The sequence below is a fragment of the Anolis sagrei genome, chromosome 2 (assembly GCF_037176765.1).
Source record: "Anolis sagrei isolate rAnoSag1 chromosome 2, rAnoSag1.mat, whole genome shotgun sequence".
Lineage (NCBI taxonomy): Eukaryota > Metazoa > Chordata > Lepidosauria > Squamata > Dactyloidae > Anolis > Anolis sagrei.
Window position 1 is genome coordinate 155535293 of NC_090022.1, and position 12050 is coordinate 155547342.

Here is a 12050-nt window from a genome sequence, read left to right on the forward strand (position 1 = left end):
GCAGGGCCTCCCCAGAAGATCTTAAAAGTCCTAGATAGTTCATAAGGAAAAATACATTTGGATAGGTTGAGATTCATCCCTAGCCGCACAAGTCTCTAGCTCTCAATGAGTACTTAGTCTAGATAGATTAGAATGAGGGATTCCTCATTCCCTATGCATGCCTATCTCAAGAAGGGGCTTAGAAGGGTGGTTGTCTTACTCATCCTGCATGCACTATCTCCTCCCCTTTGAATACTTAGCAATGTGATATCTTCAAGGAAGACATAATTTCCTCTTTAAAGGTATTTTTATTGCCCTGGTGAGGCCATGTGGTCAATTCTCCATTTTGCTCTCTCTCTGCCTTTGTTCTCCTCGAGTGAGGATGCATCTTGCCATGCTCCAGGCAAGATGGAGTAGACATGGCTATTTTGTTATTTTTCCTTAAAAGATAGCTCAGTGAAGCTAGTAAGCCCCAAGAACTTTTCCTATCCAGAATAGATTTCTTTTGATTTTAATAAACATATTATTTTTAGAACCTATGAAGTTGTGGATCTGCAATCCTATTCCATCCTGCTGAATGGAAACCCATCCTTGCTCTCTACATGTAAGCTTTCGCTGGTTATGAACTGTGCTTCTGGCACTCTGCTATATTTTTATGGAATCGCTCACAAGTGAAGGTTATTTTTGAGCCTAACAGCTCTTGATTCCTAACAACACTATTTCATAGAATCATAGAATCAAAGAGTTGGAAGAGACCTCATGGGCCATCCAGTCCAACCCCCCGCCAAGAAGCAGGAATGTTGCATTCAAATCACCCCTGACAAATGGCCATCCAGCCTCTGCTTAAAAGCTTCCAAAGAAGGAGCCTCCACCACACTCCGGGGCAGAGAGTTCCACTGCTGAACGGCTCTCACAGTCAGGAAGTTCTTCCTCATGTTCAGACGGAATCTCCTCTCTTGTAGTTTGATCTCCTCTCTTGTAGTTTGTAATAATAATAACCTTTTTGAAAAGTATGTTCTTCCTAAGAAGAATTAAATACTTGTCCGAGTGAATCTTCTTCTTAGTGGTAAATATCCACTAGTAGTCATACAAAGCAAGTTAGGCTTCTCGCTTGTAAAACTGATGTGCCTGGTCATCTCTCTGAACTATTAAGAACAAAGATATGCCAGTGCACAAAATATATAGCAGATCTTCAGAGATGTTATTTCAGTTGACCCCAAAATATCTACTCCCATAAAATATATTGGTTTTTAAATGATGCTCTCAAGAGATCAAAAATGGGTAGTCTTCATTAAAATTTAGTTGATTTACTTACAAACTTTATGTATTCAGCAGACAGGTACATTTTTTATTGTTTGAGAGTTTAAGAAGTAAGTAATCTAAAGCATTCTCTTTTAGTCTCTTCTCTGTTGCATACAGACTAACACTATTCAGTCTGATACATTAATAAACATTGACTCAATAAAGACTGGCTTCACTGCAGCATACTGACACTGACTGACTTCTAAACTGTACCGACTTCTAATGCAGACTGTCTTCTAAAATGGAATCTCAGTCTGAATAGTTTCAGATCTGGGCACATGGTTTGCAATCTCTCTCACAACCTCAAACTCCACAGAGATAAAGGAAACTGCATATAGTAAGCAATCACAATTATATATAACAAATAACTAGTATAGGAGGCTTGTAGAAGGTTGCTATTTCCAACAGCTCATGTGTACACAAATACACATATAAAAATACATCTTTCTCACATACACTTGGGACAGTGTGTTAGAATAGTGGTAGATACTGTACACAGGCAGCTACAACATCCAACTTACAAATGACTTATAGTTAAGAACGTGAGTGAAACAACAGGAAGTGAGATAAATCTACCCCTTGGAAGGGAAATTCACTCCTGGAAGACTTAACGAGGGTTGAAAAGTAATGTCTCCACCTTCGTTACTTGGGTTTGGATGGGAATATTTTAATAAATCAAATGCAGAAATAATCCTTAGAATGTGCTCTTTAACTACCGCTATTCACGTTTCCACATAGTCTCCAGACAATTGGATACATTTCTGAAGCCATCACGGAAGAAGTTGACACTCTGTTTCCGCAACCAGTGTCTCACAGTTCTCTCAACGTCTTCATCAAAAGCATAATGATGTCCCCACAGATCTTCTTTCATTATCGGGAACAGATGGAAGTCAGACGGTGCTAAATCTGGATTGTATGGAGGATGTTGTACAGTGGTGAGATTCAGTCTCTGGTTTCAAGTCTATGCGCTTTCATTTCAGGTGTCAGCATCCTGGGTACCCATCGGGCACAGATCTTCCGATAGCCAAGCAACGATGAACAAGTTTTCTGAAGTCATCACGGAAGAAGTCAACACTCTGTTTCCACAACCCATCGTGCACAGATCTGCCGATAGCCAAGCAAAGCAATATTGTGACCCACACGTTCTTGTGAAATGCCGATTATGTTTGAAATTTCTCTCTAAATGATACGACGATCGTCCTGAATTAATCTGTCAACCTTTTGCTTGTGAAACTTGGTGGTTGCTGTCACAGGATGTCCAACTCTTTGTTTGTCAGGCAAGTCAGATGTTCCCACCTCAACATCTTTAAACTTACTCGCCCATTGACACACAGGAGTCACATCAACACAATCCCCATAAACAGCTTGCATTCTCTGATGAATCTCCTTTGGAGTGACATCTTCAGCTGTCAAGAATTTAATGACTGCACGTTACTTAAGTTGCATTGACTGTCTGCACAGGGTTCCATACTTTGCACTTTAACAACACAACTATTCAATGCTAAGGGTTCCTGCCAAAATAGAACTGTAGAGGAGAGTCTACTGAACAACCAGTACCTGCCGCATACCCGTACTGCCAGCTGTTGAGGAGTTACGAAGGTGGAGGCATTACTTTTCATTCAACCCTCATATATCACTTTCCTCCAGCACTACATTTCAAATGACATGATTTCCTTCCTGCCAGATTTCTTCACTATTTAGGTTTCACAACCATTTATAAAAAATCTGAAATACTATGACACAGATGATTTTTGAGTTTCTCATCAATCCTGTTGTCGTCTTGTCCCCATGTAAGCTGCCCTGAGTCCCTTCAGGGAGATGGAGGCGGGGTACAAAAATATTATTTTACTAACACCACAGTATGTCACAGCAATGGATTTCATATCACAAAATCACAAGTCGAACACCTCCCAAGGGTCTAGGACTGTGTTATGTATTATTATTATTATTATTATTATTATTATTATTATTATTATCACAACAAGATTAGTACACAGCAAACAAGATTACTATGCTGGTTGTATTAGATCACACGTTGGACACTTCCCAACTGTCTAGGACTGTGTGATGTATCGGTGAATAATGCGTGCAGATCCCAGTAAGGTGGTCTTTTACAGCTGGCAGATGGTAATCTTGTCAGCACCGATTGTGTTAAAGTGCAGGCCAAGGTCTTTAGGCACTGCACCCAGTTTATTGATCACCACTGGGACCACCTTTACTGGTTTGTGCCAGTCTTTACAATTATTATTATTATTATTATTATTATTATTATTATTATTATTATTGTAACATCGATCCATACTTGTTGTTTTGTTGTTTTTGTTGTTTTTGTTAATGTTGCAAACCTGAGAGGCTGTATGTTCATAACAGGCAGTCTTAATCAATCAATCAATCAATCAATCAATCAATTATTTATTATGGTCTATGACCAGCACAACATAGAATGGGGCACAGGTGCCCAAGGGGAATCGCAGTTCCCAAGTAGTCAAAATATAAAATCAGATTTTAAAATGTTAGAAAACATTTAAAAACAAGTTAAACTTACAGTTTAAAGAGCAGGTATGGGTCTAAAGGAGGGGGCGGCTAATAGGAGATATCAAGCCACTGGGAGGCTCTGGAGGAGATTGAGAAGGGAACAGTCTTAATCATGATGAGTTTGATGCAGAGATAATACTTTAATCCATGCCAAACCATAGATTCATAAAGTGGATAAAGCATTTAACCATGGTAAGGCTTGGACATAAATGCTGGAGCAGAACTTGGAAGTTTTGGCTGGCTTCCTGGATTGCAGTTGCCGATTTTTAATATAAAGCTATAAATCTGTAGCTGTTCCGTATCCAGTTACGCTATGTATTGCTACGGCCATAAATGCCCCACTGAAACCTGTCTTAAACTCCAGGAAGCCATTCCATCACCCAGGATGGCTCTCTAGAGTTTAAGGTGGGTTTGAGCAATTGATTCCTTAGGCAAATGCAGTTACTAGTGCAATACACAATCTCAACATTTCCCTTTTTTTTTGCTACGACTCCTGGAATCCTTCCCTTAGCACTTGATTTGCTCATCTCATTATTTTTAATGAAATGAGCAAATCTTCAGCTAAGTTTAGCTAGAGTTTTCACACCTCTTACCTTGAGCATTCTTTGTCCCTTCTTTTGCTCTTGCGCTACAAGCAGATACCTAAACAAAAAAAGCAGTTGGCTCTCCAACTCTGTTTTATTGACTTCACTTTTGAATGTATATACGAACATCTGCCTTTCCTGTGACTGAAGAGTTGTTTAACTAGCTATATGGTTATGAGGCTTACTGCTCCCAAGAGGTTTGTAATACAACTGTCAGGCTTTGAGTCTAACAAGAAATTCCTTTGGGGAGCAGAAAACCATCAAGCTGCCCCCTTACATTTGCGGAGAGAAGTAAGATAGGCATGATGATTATATACAGCTCTGTGAACTGCAGCAACCCTCAACTGCTTGCAAGACACTCTTCTTTCCCCACCCCTCCTTTTGACATTCAGGTGAACACCTGTGTCGTGTGTTCTTTAGATCAAAGCACAATATTCCTTGGGATTTAGGGCTCACTTCTTGTTTAGGAGTTGACATTTTCTCAGAATCCATCTTGCTTAATTAAGCAACTCAGCTGTAGTTCACCTTAGCCTTCAGGGTTTGGAAACTATTCAGTACAATGGGAAAGTTCACTTGTGTAAAGTATGAGGGAAGGGCAGAGCCACAGTGGCGCAATGGGTTAAACCCTTGTGCTGGCTGAACTGCTGACCTGAAGGTCAGTGGTTTGAATCCGCGAGACAGGGTGAGCTCCCATCTGTCAGTTCCAGCTTCCCATGCGAGGAAATGAGGGAAGCTTCCCACAGGATGGTAACACATCCAGGCATCCCCTTGCAGATGGCCAATTCTCTCACACCAGAAGCGACTTGCAGTATATTCTTAATTTGCTTCTTTTTTTTTAAATATAATTTTTTATTGTGCAAGTTTTCAGGTTACATGAGAAAAAAAAAGAAAAAGTTTACATAAAATAAAGTAGATTGCAAGTCGTGGGAAGAAATAGAAGGAGGGAACCAATGGAAAAGTTGAAGAAAAACATACAATCAAACAAACAATCAATTCTTAATTTGCTTCTGATGCAATAAAAAAAACGAGATAAGGGTCATTTTGTGAATGAGGGCTTTTTAAGCTTTTTCAAGTTGTGACCCCTTTCCACCTAATAAATTTAGTACATGACCCCAGGGATATAGGTATATAAAATAGGTATAAAAATCAAACATTTATTGTTAATCAGCACTTGCACAGCTTGATAAACAGGCTGATTTTCCTTTTAATGATGTTGTAGTACAGCGTGATAGTAACGTTACTACTACTGGTAGAAGGGAGAAGAGGACTGCACAGGTGTTGGAGGAGGAGCAGCAGCGAAATAGGATTAGAGACATATTCCTGGCTCCAACTGATTCTGAGTCCTTCGAGGGTTTCTCAGATTGTGAAATGGGGGAAGGAGAGGAAAGCAAGGGAGTTAAGCGGGCTACTCGAGAACAAGAATCAAATCAGATCCAAAGGAAGCATATCCGTGATATACTTAGCGCTCCGACAGAAGATGAAGACTTTGTGGGTTTTGAAAGGAGTGATGGGACTGGAAGTGATAATGGAGAGGAGGATGCTTTAGACTGAACCCGTGTGCAGTCCAGACACCATTCCCACAGTTTTCCATACTAAATTAGTCCAGAAAACTGTGGGAATACCCACCCCCTCCCCCAAAGCCCCCATACCTCTTTGAAAAGTAAAATAAACTTACTCAGCCTCCAGTGTACTCTCAGAGCAGCTCTCCTGGCATGTAGAATGACATGCCAGGAAGGGGAGGGGGGAGGAAAATCACTCTCCTCCCCCCCCCCACTCTCCTGGTGTGTCACTTTTACACACAGGGAGAGCTGCTCTGAGAGTGCACTGGAGGCTGGGTAAGTTATTCTACTTTTCTAAGGTGTCTGGGAGCTTTAGGGGAGGGAGTAGGGCCTCCAGATGTTCTTGTGGGCCAGTCCCGTGAGAGCATCTGGAAACCTACCCCAAAAAGCACGCACAGATTCACCTGGGATAAAGGCCTGTCTGGATACACCCTTTGATGCACTTCCCTCTCTGAGGTTTCAAGCAAAATAGTCAACACCCTCTTGGTGAAAGATGCAGGCATAATGTCAAATTACATTTGCATACATCTTTTTCTGGCTATTGCAGGAGGGGATATTTGGCCAAGGCCATAGCAATATATATATATATATATATATATATATATATATATATATATATGGGACGGGGTGTTTAAAAAATAGTGAATCATGAAGAGTACTTCCATAACACAAAATAATTTAAATAGTATGATTCATTCTATATTTTATATAGACTTAATTAAATCAATTTTCTGGTCTCCTTCATGGGGGTCTTCAGATCCCTCCCATGCCTGAGGGACTCATTGCTTCTCATAGACTTAGCATGGGGATTTGGTTAACCATTTAAAATTCATGCGTAAACCACATTTTTTTAACCTGAAAAATGGGGGGGGGGGGGGGAGAGATTTCAACTCCTACCCCCTTCTTCCCCAGCTACAGCCCTGTATTTGGCCATGTTTCTTCAACCAGACTCATAATGACTAAAGCATCCTCAAGGATCCTCAAGGATCTTCCAGGAGAAGGGAGATAATAGTTGGCATGTATTATGATGACATCTTATTTTAGCTGTGAAATTGCAGATCCTCTCATGGACAAAGTGGTGATAAAGCATCACTACTCTTATTCTTCATCCTGAGAGGATATTCATGCCACCCTTGCTCCCACGCCAACATTACTAAGAGAAGAGATGTCACATTCTGAAGGATCCTTAATACAAAAAATTAAGCTGTGATGAAACCTCTTCCTTCAACCCTTGAGATTGATAGGCATTGTTTTTCTGCGGAGGCACGGCTTTCACCACCAAAAACACACTTTCTAACATTTAATCTGTAATGGTGAAACTATGAGGAGTGGCTTAAAGAGCTGGGCATGTTAAGCCTGAAGAAGAGAAAGCTGAGAGGAGACATGATAGCCATGTATAAATACGTGAGAGGAAGTCATAGGGAGGAGGGAGCAAGCTTGTTTTCTGCTTCCCTGGAGACTAGGACGTGGAACAATGGCTTCAAACTACAAGAAAGGAGATTCCACCTGAACATTAGGAAGAACTTCCTGACTTTGAGAGCTGTTCAGCAGTGGAACTCTCTGCCCTGGACTGTGGTGGAGGCTCCTTCTTTGGAGGCTTTTAAATAGAAGCTGGATGGCCATCTGTTGGGGTTGCTTTGAATGTGATTTTCCTGCACCTTGGCAGGGGGTTGGATTGGATGGCCCACGAAGTCTCTTCCCACTCTATGATTCATATTTTTTTACATTTATGAAAAAAGATAGGCTTCTTTTCTGGCATTTCCACTAAGTGTTTTCAAAATCTTGATCTACATGTTTGCTGATCAGCCAAGGCATTGAGCTAGGCTGAAGTAATTCAAATTCCAGTTTCTAGCCAACTCTATTCAAGATTCAAGCATCTGCTTTTGGGTTGAATGTATTACACCGTATCAATTTTGCACTGAAAAAAAATGTTTGTAGGCACACATGTTCTCTCTTAAATTATATTACTGAGACATGGAATTTAACTTAGAACACTATGTAACACCATTTTTCTTCCTGGGTTATAAATGGCGTTTCTTAATTGGGTGTATTATAAAAACATAGAAAAAAGTTTATTAAACTGCAAAAACTTTGTTTTTGCAGGACATGCTGCAGCACATTTTGCTATAGTTTTTCAATGAATATTTACAGTATTTATATTCCGCCCTTCTCACCCTGAAGGGGACTCGGGGCAGATCACAATGCACATATACATGGAAAACATTCAGTGCCGTGTTTAGATATACAAGACAGACAGAGGTATTTTGGCATTTCAACTTCTGTGCCTGGAGGTTATGCTCGATTCCAGTTAACAGAGAATTCCTCTTTCCAGCTCACATTTCTTGTGATCCAGAGGACCATACCTGCATTCAGTTCAGAAAACACAAACATGTGTCATACAGAACATAGATGTCTCCCTTTTTTGAGTTGTTGTAGGTTTTTCGGGCTGTATGGTCATGTTCTAGAAGCATTCTCTCCTAACATTTCACCTGCATCTATGGCAAGCATCCTCAGAGGTTGTGAGGTCACTTTATTTTAAAATGACATATTGTCGAAGGCTTTCATGGACGGGATCACTGGGTTGTGGTAGATTTTTCAGGTTTTTTTTTTTGGTCATGTCAGAAGCGACTTGAGAAACTGCAAGTCGCTTCTGGTGTGAGAGAATTGGCTGTCTGCAAGGACGTTGCCCAGGGGATGCCAGGATGATTTGATGTTTTTATCATCCTTGTGGGAGGCTTCTCTCATGTCACCGCATGAGGAGCTGGAGTTGATAGAGGGAGCTCATCCGCCTCTCCCCGGATTTGAACCTGCGACCTGTCGGTCTTCAGTCCTGCTGGCACAGGGGTTTAACCCACTGCGCCACCAGGGGCTCCTGATATAACCTGATTTTTCAGGTTATATGGCCTCACAACCTCTGAGGATGCCTGCCATAGATGCAGGCGAAACATCAGGAGAGAATGCTTCTAGAACAGCCCGAAAAACCTACAACAACCCAGTGTTTCTGGCCATTAAAGCCTCCAACAACACATCTCCCTTTTTGATTGCAATATCTGGAGCAGGACCGCACTCCATTATCTCATTGAGTTTCAAGCAATTCAACATAGTTTGTGGCAGCCAAAAAAAAAGTTTATGAAGTGTAACAACTGTATGTTGCCATTCGTATGTTGTAAACCGCCTTGTGCCCCTCCAGGGCTGAGAAAGGCGGTATATAAATACAGTAAATAAATAAATACAGTAAATAAATGAATAAATAACAACTACTTTCAAAGTAAGTACTGCACAGTAAACAGGAAATAACACTTACAAACCAGGAACAGGAAACAAAATTTAAAATTCCGTTACATAATGTAATCAATGTTACTGGTTGGATACTGCTTACTCTTTATGTTGCCAAAGGGACTCTCCATTCATGATGGCCTCGCTAATCTTGAGTGTGGATTTTATCAATAGCAATTTCAAGAAAATATGTTTTTGGAAATTCAGTCATGTTAATGAATATACCTAGCCCATTATTCATACTAATGTATATTAAACTAGTGCATGGATCTGTTCTAGCCCCTTTCCTTCGGCTTCTCTGGATGGCCTTAACAGCAAGGGCTTAGTTGTCATGTTTATTATTATTATTTGCCCAAAACGGCCCACATGGCTGCTGGGTGTGGATACTTCCCTTCTATCTGAGAGCATGTGATACATGCTTCCTTAACCCTGGTCCTCAAACCAAGGCACCCTTGAAACGAAAAAAGAAAAGGAGCCCAGGAAGAGTGTCTCCTTAACCCCATTCCTCAAACCAAGGCTCTCTGGAAAGGAAGAAAGAAAAGGAGCCTTGAAAGAGTGTCTCCTTAACCCTATTCCTCAAAACCAAGCTTCCTGGAAAGGAAGAAAGGAAAGGAGCCCAGGAGGAGTGTCTCCTTAACCCCATTCCTCAAACCAAGGCTCCCTTGAAAGGAAGAAAGAAAAGGAGCCTAGGAAGAGTGTCTCCTTAACCCCATTCCTCAAACCAAGGCTCCCTAGAAAGGAAAGGAGCCTAGGAAGAGTGTCTCCTTAACCTCATTCCTCAAACCAAAGCTCCCTGGAAAGGAAGAAAGAAAATGAGCCTAGAAAGAGTGTCTCCTTAACCCTATTCCTCAAAACCAAGCTCCCTGGAAAGGAAGAAAGGAAAGGAGCCCAGGAGGAGTGTCTCCTTAACCCCATTCCTCAAACCAAGGCTCTCTGGAAAGGAAGAAAGAAAAGGAGCCTTGAAAGAGTGTCTCCTTAACCCTATTCCTCAAAACCAAGCTCCCTGGAAAGGAAGAAAGGAAAGGAGCCCAGGAGGAGTGTCTCCTTAACCCCATTCCTCAAACCAAGGCTCCCTTGAAAGGAAGAAAGAAAAGGAGCCTAGGAAGAGTGTCTCCTTAACCCCATTCCTCAAACCAAGGCTCCCTAGAAAGGAAAGGAGCCTAGGAAGAGTGTCTCCTTAACCTCATTCCTCAAACCAAAGCTCCCTGGAAAGGAAGAAAGAAAATGAGCCTAGAAAGAGTGTCTCCTTAACCCTATTCCTCAAAACCAAGCTCCCTGGAAAGGAAGAAAGGAAAGGAGCCCAGGAGGAGTGTCTCCTTAACCCCATTCCTCAAACCAAGGCTCCCTTGAAAGGAAGAAAGAAAAGGAGCCTAGGAAGAGTGTCTCCTTAACCCCATTCCTCAAACCAAGGCTCCCTAGAAAGGAAAGGAGCCTAGGAAGAGTGTCTCCTTAACCTCATTCCTCAAACCAAAGCTCCCTGGAAAGGAAGAAAGAAAATGAGCCTAGAAAGAGTGTCTCCTTAACCCTATTCCTCAAAACCAAGCTCCCTGGAAAGGAAGAAAGGAAAGGAGCCCAGGAGGAGTGTCTCCTTAACCCCATTCCTCAAACCAAGGCTCCCTTGAAAGGAAGAAAGAAAAGGAGCCTAGGAAGAGTGTCTCCTTAACCCCATTCCTCAAACCCAGGCTCCCTGGAAAGGAAGAACGGAAAGGGTTCCAGGAACAGAAAGGGGAGCCTTGTAAGATCCCCATTGCCGCCAATGGGTTGGATCTTCCCGGATCTTTTGGCTGCCTAGCCAAAATCAGATTTTTCCATTAGCGGGTTTTCGAGAGGCTCTGAAGTAATGCAGATTTAGGTGTGCAAAGTCACATCTGGGCATCTTCTTTGTTCAAACTGAGTTCTGGTAAGTGGATGAAAGGCCGAATTTGCTACACAAGTATATGAATTTTAAGATGTTTGCTAATCGCTGGAAGGGATTGAACTTACCAGATCTCAACAAGCAGACAGCAGTTCAAACAAAAGAGGCAGCCAAAGTCAGTGTATGTAAACAAGTCTGGAAACAGAAATCTACAGCTGATGAAGCAGAAAAGGACTCGAGAAATTTTAAAAAAAATGCAGAGAATGAATTGAAACTGAAGAGAGATGATAATGAGGGAATCGTGGAATGGTTAATAGCATTAATAGGTCTATTCTCCACGGATTTGTCTAATCTCTTTTAAAACTGGAGGCACACGACATCTATCCCAAAATAAATCCTTGTGAGAACAAAAGAGTACTAAGAGATAAAACAAAACAACATAACTGGGAGGAAAAACTGTCTGCAATAATCGGTGATATTCTTGTGGGCAATGGGTAGGAAATGCTGACAACACAATTATACACACACATTAAGAGAAAAATCAGATTTCTCTGTCCAACCTAAATCTATCTAAAAGGGATAAATACTCATATTATGAAATGTATTAGATATAGTGAGCAAAAGAGAAATTGATTCAATGGTGATTAAATAATGCAATTGCTGGAAAAGCCATCAATGCAGTCAATACCATTTAATGTCCTCATGACAGGCTGGTGCGTTGGTCCATTTCAGATGAACCTGACTTATAAGAAAGATAGTGGCAGAGAGGGGAAAATGTACGGTGTCCTTTGGACATTAACTGTTACTTCGGAAATTTTGCACAGAATTTTGCTGTCTCTCAAGACTAAAGATGCAAGCTATTTACCTAACAGCCCGCAATTATATATTGAGGTTAGAGATAGACTCTGGCAATTATAACCAGACTACGAGGAAACATTTTTCTTTTTGTATAATGGCAAC